The following is a 13,714-nucleotide window of genomic DNA, read 5'->3' as shown; positions in this document are numbered from 1 at the left end:
CTCGAAAGGAGAGATAATGCGACCATACAGTGAATACACAGGAAGTTCAAAACCAACCACAAGGGCAACATCTCACCTCAATGTTAAACCCGTCGTTGACCCCATCCTAGTTACTGGCTGGGACAGATAAAGCTAAGATTAGCCACTGAGGGGATGTGAAAGGTCTGTTTAGGTGAAAAAAATGAGTTGCTGACACTGTTTATTTCCCACACAACTATTTTTAGACTTGGGGAACCCTCCAACATATTATAAGATTTGTTACATGTTTCAGCATGACTGCGTAATGGTGTCTGAGGTCTTCTCACTCCGTAAGAAATAACGCTCTTCTTGCTGGGAAATCTACCTGTTTGGTTCTTCACAGTAAGCACATGCTGACAATTGAAAACAGAAGGCATATTACAAAATGTCTTGTTTGATTGCATTTGTAGGAGTGCTGCGGCTGTGACAAACGGGGAGTGACCTTTAAGATAAAGTAAAACAGATTTTTGTAATCAGACTCTCAGTGGCAGTCACACTGCAGACAGAAACCAGTGTCTCTATGTCCAATCGTATTTATTCTTCAGTTCTCTTAGGGACTTGAAAGTGAAGGATTCCAGTCATGACATTTTTGTCATTGTACAAGGCTTCTAATAAGTGCATTTGAGGATTAAAAGTGACAATAACAATGTGTGAAGTGGCACTAAAGCAGTAAAAGCAAACACCCATGATCACAACTGCATAGTTATTAATTCATTTGAAAGCATCTTATAACTAAGAATAATAATTAAAAAAAAAAAACATTTGGGCTACTTAGCTTTATCCGTTAGCTAGGTCTCTCTAGACAAAAAAAAACTCACATTTTAAATGTAATAGATCAATTTGTAGACTTTTTATACATGTTATTTATTAACAGATTTATTTGTTTCGAATTTTGTTACTTTTTTTCATACCATTATTACCGTTTTGAAATTACTTAATCGTTACATAAATGAAATGAATGTGGGCAGGGGCTGCAGTGTGTCCCCTATGTTTACAGCTTTGGTGTGGCCAGCAGTTGGAGTTGTAGCATGGACATTTCTGACAAACACCAAGACAAACACATGCTTGCCAGTTGCATATATTCATCGTCATAAATCCAGTCTCCGAAATAACCCTGTCAAAATCCACAACAAGCTCGCATGTCATGCAGTACAGGTAGTCCGTGTGTTTCGATGTTCCGTGTATACGATGAATAGAGACAGGAATGACATGTGACTGTCTAAATGAGATCAAATAAGACTATTTAGCTTGTTTAATAAAATGTAAAGCCAAGGGAAGGTATCCTTAGATGACTTTTTATGTGCTCTGACAGTATATAAAAGCTAAAATTTACTTTTGGAAGTACAGAGGATGCCGTTTGGTAGGACAAACACGAGGCTGCATTTAAAGAATATCATACATTTTAAATTCAAACACCAAAGAATATAAATAAATAAAAGCATGCAGGTAACGAGAATTACAAGGGGCGTAAATCATATTGATCTACTGATTTGCCTCTTACATTTAACACTTTTGTGATTTTAACTTGACAAATGATGCCTCAGACTTCTGGGTCAAAAAATGATGAATGACTGACTGCAATGATTTGTAGGTTTTTGTGAAATTGACTGATTTGTTGTTTTTTTTTCCGAGGTAGCTTGAACAAAATGTTCAATGTTTGCGTCTTTGCAGATCCAACTTATTTTCCACTACTGTTTTCTCCAGTGCACACGTGCTCATCTTCTTCTGCTCTGCACGTGTAAAGCACGTGGACGTAGCATGTTGGGTTTGGGGGGATTAATCGGCACAATGTATTCAAAATATGCACAACTCCGTCTACCTAATGAAAACACAACAGCACTGCTTTAACATCTATGAACTTGTGTTGAATTGAGAGGGCATCGGAACAAATGGTAAGACGCGTTCTAGCTGGCAAAAACAAACAGCGGGCTGCCGCATTACAAAATATTCTATGTTATGTTGGTTTGGTGGGAATACCAAAGTCATATTTAAAGGAATCCTGTACTCCTCATTTCTCTGGTGCTTACATACAGAGACGATGACCACAACATCCCCCTCCTCTTTGAGTGCAACTACAGCCTCCTCACAGCCACAGCACTGCAGCCTCAATAGACATCTCATATGACTGCTGTCAACACGGTCATTAAGTCTTTCAGTGTGGGTCTGTTTAAACAAGCTTCTTCGGCAGCTGGTGGCCACACATAAACCCATTCTTTGCCATGCAAAGATTTCAATGGATGGTCAAAATTTATTGTACATGGAACAAACACTGAGTCTTGTTTGTGTTGTGTTATGTTAAAGACATAACTGAAAAAGAGTTACGTGAATGCTGACAATTAGCTGAGTACTGACAATGAACTCACAAGAATGAAGAGCAGTGAGTAGGGTTGTCCTATAATATCGGCATAAAATATCAAATATCGCGTAAAAATGGGATGGCGGTATACATCGGTATCAGATTTTTTTCCAATAATGAAAAGCAATATTTAAAAAATGCTGTATAGATGTACATTTTAATGTTCACATGGCCAGGATGACACCACAGTTAGACATCACGTTAGCCCCTGGGACGCTAGCTCTTAGCCATTCTGTGAGGCAAAAATTTGGAGGTCTTAATGTTCTTGCCAGCTTGTCGATCTTGCTCGGTAGTGAATTCACGTTTTCCATGATAATGGAAGGTACCAAAGGCTTCAATCTCCACTTGCTTGATGGCCCCTTGATGGCGGAGCTGCCTCGATATTAATGGGTAAACGGGGAATCACACCAATGCCGGACGTCGCTCTCATGGCACGTAAAAATGTGCTTGAATAAACAAACAGAGCTGCTTGAAAGGCAGCTACTTGTGGTGTTAGTTCCACGCTATACATACATAGATAGATACTTTATTACTCTCAAAGAGAAATTCACATTTCCAGCAGCTCTGCAGAAATAGGCTCCCATATTTCCCGTCGCGCAATATGACCTCATTAAACCGCTTCCCAAACGTGTAAACAAACGTGGGTGACTAGTAGCAAACTAGCTTGCTCCTTCCATCCTTCCATTTTCTAGAGATGCCGCCTATCCTCAGTAGGAATGTAACAATTCCTGGAAATAACCGACGGTAAAATCTGACGCTGCGTGTGCGCGCTCGATTAGGAGAGTCCGTGGGGACGTCTGTGAAAATGTTGCTTTTTCACATGATACTGGGTGTATTTTCATTCGTATAGATGTTTGTTAGGTAGATTACTTTTCCTCTTCAATTTCGCATCAGATTTACACTGAGTGTTAGACCACCTATACTCATACGACGGCTTTGAATGTTAAGTCTAAGCCTTTCAAACTCATGGATCAGAGCTTCAAGAGAAGATAAAGGGTATGTAGGATATAAATTCACTTTAATATCTATCTGCAGATGAAATTTCATTAAAATCTGCAAAATATGTTAATTTTGGACCGGAATTACTGCGGACATGCAATTTGTAGTGTGATGTAGAAACCAATACAGCGTGATGCTGCACAGTGGCGGAGCTACGTGGTGGCCAGGGGTGGCCGTGGCACACTGGCCATTGCCACCCCTATGTGAGTTAAATGGTCTCACCTTGGCCACCCTAATGAAAAATTTCTGGCTCCGCCACTGCTGATGTACTAAGAGTGCTACGCCTACATGAAAATTATAACACTTGATTTTCTTCCCTGGACTTTTTGATGATCAAAAAAATGTAAATGGCTACTCTGTTGGCTTTTACAACAAATGCTTCACATTTAGTTAGATATGGTAATATCAAAGAACAGTAAAGAGCATGGAGTGATTTTTGATCAAGGACAAATTTTGCTTCATTCAATATTGAGGTATTTTTCGCCACCTTATGTTGTATATTTTTAATATGAGATTTCCAGTTCATGTTTTCATCTATTATGATCCCCAGAAATGTATTAATTCATTCACCCTTTCAATATTCACACCGTCGATTTGTATTTGCGCGTTTGTATCCTTTCTGCTATTACCAAATAGCATTATTTTTATTTTACTTAGGTTCAAGGATAATCTATTTTCATCAAACCATCTTTTTAGTATAGTCGTTTCCTCTGTGACTGTTTTCATTAGCTATCGTGTGCTTTCCATTCAACCATCGCATCACCCTGAGCAAAATAAAGAAGAAAATACTAAAAAAAGAATAAGAAGAAAAGAAAATACTTGCTAAACTGTATTAACCTTTATTTTGTAACGTGAGAGAAGAGACTTTGGGCATAGCAGAAAACTCCAGAAAAGTATATTTTTTAACAAAATGAAAAAGCAAGACGTTATTTGAACAACTGCGCATTTGAGAGTTAGTTGTTGAACTTGGTGGTGCCTGAACAGGCAACTTGTTGTTTTCTGTGCAAAGCATCATAGCATTTATCCAAAATGGACTGGCTGATATCTGCTGTTGAAGCCATGCTGTGAGCGTTTTAGTGTGTTCTTTCATAGTGAACAGAGAATTGAACATACTATTATCTACCTAAAGTCATGTTCTTTGGATACATTTGATCCCATCATTGGAAAGTCAATAAATCTAGTTTCTACAAATCCCCATAAACGTCTAAACAATGCTGAATCCAGACTTGGGGACATACAGTACCTGTCTGTCTGAAGCGAATGTCTGCATGTCACAAGGCCAAGGACGTGTCTTCTAACGAGAAAACCGACTGTTATTCCTGGACAGATTATTTAAATATGTTCTTGTCTGTGATTTGAGACATCTGTGTTTTAGTAGCGGGTGCATCAGTCAGTCCAAATTTAACAGGTCGCTAAAGAGGATAGTGGGGTTTTTTCTTGTTTTTTTTCTCTCAAGGTGCAATGGAGAACTAAAATTGCCCATTCATTTGGACCTTTAAAGCGCTCCATAAACACTGAAAACCAACACTGTCAGTAGGGTATGATCACTCTTTCAAAAACAACACTGGATTCCATCCCCGTGAGATAATTACCGTTACGGCCTGAAATGTGGCTTTGAGGACACAGATGGCATTCAGTGTTACCCTTCATTTTTTTCCACTTCACACCCAAGTAAAAAAAAACCTAAGTTCCTGATCAGTTGTTCTGCTTTGCAGCCAATACCTTTCATGTCATGTCCAAATAGACAAGGTATCCGTTGTTTGAAAAATCCCTATTTCCTTTAGAAAAAGCAGCTTTGTTTGACATTGCAGAGTGCTGAAAGATGCCGCACAGTATTAGTACCAGTAGCATCAGAGCTCTGAGGTTGCTATAGAAATTATCCTGCATCAGGTCCCCACGGGAACTTGGGTGTTGAAATATTGTCTAATATCGACAGTTAGGTTATGCCCTTGTCAAAACACTCTTACGGGGTTTAACAATTTCCATTAGGTATGGTATTGCTTTCTACTGGGCAAATGTCATATTGAATAGTTGCAGCAGGCATGTGTTTAAAATGCTCAAAGGACTTGTGGTTTCCACCCCTCTATTTGTTCCCCTGATGTGAGGAGTGCAAAGTGAGGCCTCTGCACGTGCCTGGAAGGTTGGAAACAAAACTGCAAGGGTTGAGTGTTCCGAGTACAAAATCCTAATGTCAGTATTTTAATTGAGTTTTCTTGTTAAAACTCTTATATAACATTATGCAACAATCCATACAGTGATGGCAGAAATTACATAGGTACTGTTTTTTCCGGACTATTTTTCCAGAGTATAAATCGCATCAGTCAAAAAATGTGTCATGAAGAGAGAAAAAAACCCTATAAGTCACACTGGACTATAAGTCGCATTTTCCGGCATTTATGATCGAGAAATTATCAGATCGACAGCATTAAAGTCACAACAAGCAGACAAACTAAAGCTACAGCAGCTGAAATAAGTCAATTTTTAAGTATGTAAATACAATAAAAACTATCCTCTCTAATAAATGTCTCTCAAAGAAGACATTTTTTATACATAGCATGACGCCTAGACACATCTGGTGTGTAGAAATGTATCAAACAGCCATATTTTAACACCAAAACTTCCTTTTTGTATAGACAAATGACTGACAATAACATGTTTGTATTTAGTTAGTCAGTGGCTGACACATGAGCGACAATCTCCAAGCGAGACATAATTATTGTCCTAATTAAACACAACTGCTGTCTAAAATATGACATTTCTCAATCCACACAGGTATCATATATTTATAGGTGCACATTACCTACAGTTTCCACAGCAGAAGCGTATTAGTAAGTATTCTGTAACAAAAAGCATCCGGTATGCTCTGTATCATTCAATTTGTGTGCCTAACTGCATCACAAGCTCAACTAAATGAATTATTGAGGCCACTAGGTGTTGCCAAAAAACCAACCACCACCCCACTTAAACTTAAAGGCAGCCCATGTTAAATTATATAGTGTATATATTGTGATAAGTCACACCTGACTATCTAAACTATCATAAAGTGCGACTTGTGGTCTGGATAATACGATACGTGTCATCAACAAGGAACAAGGAAAAGACTCAGTAAGAACTGAAACCAAGAGTTAGAAGACAACACCCAGAGATATGGACAAGCTGCCGGGCATGCACACAATTCAGGACATGGGACAGCCAAATGAGCCTGGCATTGTTGTGAGCAGCATGCTGGATTTTGGTTTTGGTGAGCAGTGCCAGCCTGTGACAGACAACAGCTCTGTATTTTGTCTTAACCAGCCCTGAGTTTATGTTTTGGAGTTCATTGCGTGTTGGGCCCCTGTTTCTTGATCAGTAACTAAGAAGAAGTACAGTGGGACCTCTAAAGTCCACCACAACCTGCTCGGGGATGCTGGCTACCATTTGTACTCATTTCAAAGTAATTTTTTCACACACATTAGTATCAGAAACCCACAATAACGAGTCATATGCAGGGATCCACTGTGTGAACTGTGTAAGAGAGGAAGCAGCTGACCTGGACTTCTTCAACCAAATGACATTCCCAAGTGCTGCCGGCCAAATTGTTAGCATACTCACATTCACAACTCTGAAGGCTCGATTATTGTTGAGACGCAATGTTAATGAGTTGAATCTCTGCCCCCAGCACAAGCTACCACTTCCTTGCACATTAATAGGAGTCCTAGGCTTTGTTTCTCTACGTTTTTTTTAAAGAAGCTAGCCAGGCATCCCGGGATTCTTGTATCATCTTGATTGAAGACTTTAACCTGAGAAAGAGGGTCTCAAAATGAGAGGCAATTTAATTGAACTGTTAAATTGGAAGAGAATGTGCCTCAATAGTATTTTTTTTGCTGGGTCCAAGAGTAGTTAAGCTAATGTCTTTTTGATAGATTGCTGCACTAGTAATCAGGATGGGTGACTACAAAGGCACTGCCACTCATGCTTGTTAGACTGCCTGTTCTGGGGTTCGCGCTGGAAACATTTCCATGAAATAATCATGCATTGTATTTAATGACGGGAGCAAAAAATGAGCCATTCCATGATACAAATCAATCCTACATTATACAGTGCTATGACGCCATTGTCTAATTTGCCTAATCGGCTCTGTCACATCAGCTCTTTGAGGCCATGTCTGCACAAATACAAATATTTAATATATTAAATATATTTTTGATGTGTTTTGGCCTCTCATCCACAAGCGAACGTAGTTTTTTGTCCTTGAAAACTGAACTTTTAGGAAACTCAAGCCAGAGTGAAGATTTTCAAAAACTCAGTGTTTGTATGTGTACGGTAAAACTGAGATGTTTGGTTTGTGTCATCGTAAATGTGTGACATGATGTCATGTTTTTAAAACTTGCCTAACAGAACATGAAGTCATTGACTAATGGGTGTTTAATTTCATGCAGCGGTAGATGTGCGTGTGTGCGCCTTTCTAACAAGCATGAGCGGTTAATAAAAAACAACATTCATCATGTTTCTTGGGCTCCATGTAAGTGTGCCCTGATTTTAAAGATAATGTGCACATCATTGTACGTCTAATGTCTCACTATATGAATGAACAGAGCCAACTGTGGTCAGGCTTCTGAATGGCAAGAATGCACATGCATATGAATGTTTATTTATGCAGTACGTACTAGGGGTGGGAATCTCTGGCAACCTCACGATTCGATGCAATTACGATTCAGAGGCCTGCGAAGCGATGATAAAACGATTATCAATGCATCTCGATGCATTTTTTTTAAATCAATTTTTTTCTATATGTAATTTCTTTTTACTCACTGTGTACTACTAAAACAAAGCATATTTGTAATGATCCACAATTAAAATAACATGAAACAGATTAATTTCCCAGAGCTATTTGACATTTCTAAAAAAAAGAATATAGAGACATAAAGAAAAAAGCAGCGGCATGGGAACTCGTTGCCGCCGAAATAAACATAGTGGGTAAGTTTACATTCATTTAAACTGACATTTATGTAAGTTTATCTTCAATACCAGCAAGATCCAGTACTAGCTAGAATACTCGATCAACACCGGCCACTTTTCCTCCTCTGAACTACTTTGACACCCCCAAATTCCCTCTACATCTGACAGCCAATAAAAACAGTGGGAGACTCATACAATTCACTCTGGATGGGAACGCGTCACTCACCAGTGTAGCTGGTCACAGCCGCTCGTAGCCACCCGTGTGCAGCGTTTGCTACACGTTGGCGATGAGTTTTTGCCAATCGCAGTTGTTTGTCGCCTCCCGTGTGTGGCGGTCATTATAATTAGGTGCACCACCATAAACTGTCCGGATGGCACTTCCGTCTTTTTGTTACATTTTTTTGTTCCGTCAGCATAGATTATTGACATTAATGAATCAATTAATAATCAGCAATGTTCGCATCGCGATGCACCTAAGAATCGAATATTTCCCCCACCCAGTAGTACGTATGAGATATAAGGATAGTGCCAAATCTATTTGTGCCAGTCCAAATTTTCCCATTTGCATGAATGTATGGGAAACACTGTTACACACATACAGCATAAACATCAATTTAATATGCAGTGCTTTTTGTGCTACACTAATAGTACAAATAAATATGATTTATGATGTCCGACTGTCTTCTGAGAATGATCTCCTAGGGTTCTTGGATGTCGCTTTCATTGTTTTTTCAAACCAGGAGACCTCCCAGAAAATTGTTGTACTTTGCCACAACTGTCTATATTTAGCTGTTTGTCTTGGTGGTCTAAGGCTGGTTAATTTTGACGCTTTGGTTGTGGAACCTCTGAAATGATAAAATATCCCCAAATCCCAGCATGTGACCGCCTTGAATTCATAACACATGTCCCTGGTCTCCACAGTTTAATACTGCGATCACAAATGTATCACAGCAATCTGCTCCTGTTTTCTAATAGAGTTTGTTGTTGAATTAGAGCTATTAGAGACTCTTGAAATGAGATAATGCTGGTGAGCCACAAGGTTTAACTGCAGTGAATTCTTAGGGGTCTAATAGGGAGCCTTCATGGATATTTTTGTGAAGACATAAGCATCTGCATCTTAATCTCATATGTGGTCGTGGGTATACTAAGCAGTAAGCTTGGGAAAAGTGAAATGGTTCTAGATGTGTCATTACAAATTAGCTGGTACTGATGAGGTTCACTGATGTGGGGAAGCTGTGTGGTCACGTCAGTGTCTTATACCATGTCTACACGAAAATGGGATTTCTCAAAACATATATTTTTCTGTGTGTTTTAGCCTTTGGTCCAGCTGTGTTTTAGTAACGAAAGAAAGTGACTTTTTGGCAAGGATGAAGATTTTCCACAACGCACATTTTAAGGCTTCAACTCAAAGGCAAAACCTGCCTCTTTTTTGGAGAACTTTACCTCACAATGTGTATATTCTCTTGGAGATTAATAAAGTATCTTCATCGATCTATGTATCTATTGTTTGTGTAGGTTTTTTTTACAGACTTCATATTAAAGTTTGACTTTGATTTTGTATTGTTATTGTTATTTTGCAAGAAGTACTTTTTTATGTTAAAATATTAAATCCAATGTGTTGGTGTGCTCCTTCACATTTTTTTGTTAATACCAGTTGCTCATTGAGAGGATAACAAAAAAGGGAGAATAATTCACTTTATTTAAAAATTTTGCTTTGAAATACTTATTTTTTTTATTAACTGAAACACATTTGTGAGATCTATATGTATATGAAGTACACGCACCCAATCATGTTCCAGGAAAAGCTCTGTTACTTTGTTGTAAAAGTCCGATCACCTCCTGGTGAGCTTTGGTATATAATCCTCCATCTTGACATTCAAATTCATTCATTCATTCAGCAGAGCATAAAAAAAGAACACTGCCTTTTCCTCTCAATGGAAGGACGGCAGTGACAAGCACCTTCCAGCTCACGCACGGCCCTCACCCCTTCAGCATGAGGCAGCTAACAATGCGGATAACGGGATTCACGTAGTCCATCTATAGAGCCCTCTATTTAAACACCTCCAAAAACATCGTTTTACATACTGTACATGCTGTGTCCATGTAGTAACAAAGGCACATTCATGATAACATGTAACACAGTATTTTGCTGTATTTTGGTCATTTTAAGCATTACCTGAGCTTCCTTCTTGGGCGCATTGACTTCACAGAGTTCTTAGCAACTACTTCTGTCAACAACAGCAACATAGAGTGAGCATTTGCTGTTACTAATCATGGCAGACTTTGTGTCGACGACTACTACTTTTTACTTTTACTCCCCCCCGGCAGAGAATGCTAGGCAGATCCAGCTATGGTCCAACACTAAGCCATTCTCAAAGCGTTATCATGTAGCACTAGTACTAAATGTTTCATCGACAAAATAAGAGCTTGATAAAAACAGTCACTTAAATGTCCGCTTTCACTGGGATGCCAACTGATAAGATGGCTGTATCTTTCAGGACATGATTTGGACTTGTGCTCCCCGTTGAGCTGGTAAATTCACCATAGTCCTCAGGTAAAAAAAAAATCCTGAAACATCTAGCTGAGTCTTCCTAGCGATGCTGGCCAACTTTTCATCTTATTGCCACAATGCTCTACTATACATGTGTGACGCATGATTTATAACCTAGCATTAACATTTCCAAACTCACAGGCAATGCAGCAGCAAATCCGGTAGCTGACGTTACCTCTCGGTAGTGGCCTGAGGCATTGACTGGCGCTGTGAGCATGGCACTTTGTCACTCTGCCAGAAAAGTAGTTCTTTGGTGTTAGCTCCTACAATAACAATGTCGCTGTAGCTTGGTTAATATGCAGGTCACTTACATGCAGGTAAATGGAACATTGTTGGCATTTTTGGAGATTTTTTTTAAAGGGCTTTATAGTCAAAATAGGTGGGGCCTATTACATGCACTGGTAAGTGCCTCATGCGAGCTGTTTTTCTCTCTTGTGTTCGTCTTTCAGATAAAGATTGTGGGTGATGCAAAATTGTGGATGATGAATTCCAAAAAAGTGCAGTTTTCTTTTAAGTCAGTCAAGTATCTCATGTCAAAAATGTTTAATGTTTGATTCCTCCAGCAGACGTATTAATTTGCTCTCGAGAACAAAATGTCTCAAAGTGTTGTTTGTTTGTACATGCACATAAACAGGGTCTGCCAAGGCTCTTAGTTGAGACATGAATGGTGTAATGTGGATCAGACGTGGAAATAAAAGCATGTGTTCCCTGTTAAAGGCAAGTAAAGATATGTCAGCAACAGGTCTTAATAATGATATCACAGTTTTGACTGTGACTGTATCTCGCAATCGCAGCACAAGTAATTAAGAAGGGGCAAATGAACTGAAGTGACATGATATTTTCTGCTTGTTCTCTTTTTCCTGGATCGTGATCAATGCCTTTTTTTCAGCAATTTAGGAAATCACAAATGATGGCAAACGTGTAACACCATGTGCCACACTCATTATTAAGAGCAAGGACTTTCCGCAAATCATTTTCTGCACGTTGCACATAGATGACAACGTGGAAAAACTGGTAGTTTTTATTGGACAATAAAAGTGATCACATTGCATTTGTAAACAAACACAAGGAACCACTTTTGGGTTACACAGAGTCTGGCTCATAGAGTCTTTCCTCTCCAGCCGCTCTGCTGGTGTACGCTCTGCCCTCAACACTACCTTTTCCTCGTCTCGCTCTCGTTGGGGGGCAACAATATATCGAGTACAGCCTGAGCAGGTCAAAAAGTAGAAACTCAGCGGTACTGATCTTTGCTACAGATACTCTTACAATCATGAGGCTATGTGAGTGGCAGTTAGCAGTGGGTCGGCACACGGAGAACATGTGAGCATAGGTGTGCTTGTGTCTCTTTCCGAGGCCAGACACCACGGCACTGTGGGGCGTCGACATCAGAGAGAAGTTCAACAAAGCTGTGGTTTGATATAGACATGCTACAGATGCCTGATCTTTTTTTTAAATGAAGCACATGTCTACTTGGGATACTACTTGTGCAAATTGGTGTTATATATTTTTCTCTTGTATAGTCCAGAATCTTGTTCAGAATCTCATACAGTGGAATCTCGGTTTTCAAACCCACCAGTTTTCGCACAATCCAGTTTTCGACAAAATTTTAATCTTGTGGTATCAGTAAAGATGTAGACAGATTACTTCCCGCAGTTTATTCAGCCATCTTCGATCACACACTTACAGTGACACCAAATCTTGCAAGAATTAGTTTACAGAATACGACGGCATCCCGCAAGGCTCATTCAGTTGGCAATGTTACATAAACTATTGTTCCAACGTATCATTCTGCTGACTCGAGTGCCCAAACAAAGTATCCCCCACGTTGCTGACTCAGCCGTGTCGTGTTATTAATACACTACGTGAGTCCAACTGTGTTCGTAATGTGTCTTTATTACAAAATACGCCTGTTAACATGCTGTCAAACCTCAACTAAAAGTCACTGTCCCCCAGCCCCATCACCCATCTACTGTATGATTTCATCACCGGTTGACTCTGTAGTTCTTTGCTAACTTACACAGTTTTTCCACCAGCCTCTGCTTTTTTTTATTGATCATGGCTTCAAAATAACCCACAATGGAGTAAAACAAAGTTGTAAGTGCCAGCACTTTGATATAGAAGGTGAAAAACTACTGAATTCAAGAAATCACAAAATATGAAGGTGTTGTCTTTGTTAGGCGTGTTCACTTTTTTCCGATCCAATACCGATCTAATATCAGCACAACTCAAACATACTTTTAGTACTTCTTTTATAGTGTGGAATTTTAGAAAAGGCTTGATCAAGTGATATTACTCAAACAGAGAACCATAGTCCACCACAGTAGGTATTTAAAACCAACATTACTCACCACCAACAGGGTCTGGTCATTGAGCGCAAAAGCGTGGGAGTTTCTCACGCTTTGCATTTGTTTCAGACAGCATTGTTTGTTTAAGGCAGCCACAGGTTTGTTTCTTGCTTCCGTGGTCTTGCAAAAATTCTCATCCATTTTGTGATGCTACTTCAAATGCGTGGTGAGGTTGGTCATATTAAACTTCCCTGTTTCTGTGCCACTAAGTGAAACTTAGTGGCACTTGTTTGATTTGGTTTGCACTCAGCTGCAATGTCTTTTTCGGACTTCACCGAAAAATACTGCCACATGGCTGACATCACTCCTACCCCTTGCTACTTTTTTAACATGTTAGCACATGTTAATGTGTTGTGATCACGTGGGCTCTATCGGGACGCTCCTGGATAGAAGTGCTATCGCGCAGTCTGGAACGGACCGCTTGTATCACAGTGCTTATTTTGGAGGTTTTAGATGTAGGCCGGTATAAGCTGATTTTTTTTTTAGTCCGTGTGGCTCTCTCTGTGT

At 39.4% G+C, this 13,714-nt stretch overlaps 1 protein-coding gene and 1 long non-coding RNA gene across 4 annotated transcripts in view; one reads left to right on the top strand and one right to left on the bottom strand.

Moving 5' to 3' along the window:
- The window catches only part of LOC129192702 (KATNB1-like protein 1), a 45,162-nt gene that overhangs the window by 11,124 nt on the left and 20,324 nt on the right, over positions 1-13,714 (top strand). The window lies entirely within an intron of this gene.
- LOC129192703 (uncharacterized) overlaps positions 1-13,714 on the bottom strand; it is a 65,528-nt gene that overhangs the window by 39,843 nt on the left and 11,971 nt on the right. The gene's annotated exons all lie outside the window — the stretch shown is intronic.

This window comes from Dunckerocampus dactyliophorus, chromosome 13, assembly GCF_027744805.1.
Source record: "Dunckerocampus dactyliophorus isolate RoL2022-P2 chromosome 13, RoL_Ddac_1.1, whole genome shotgun sequence".
Lineage (NCBI taxonomy): Eukaryota > Metazoa > Chordata > Actinopteri > Syngnathiformes > Syngnathidae > Dunckerocampus > Dunckerocampus dactyliophorus.
The sequence above is the reverse complement of the archived record's forward strand: the minus strand, read 5'-3'. Positions and strand labels throughout refer to the sequence as shown.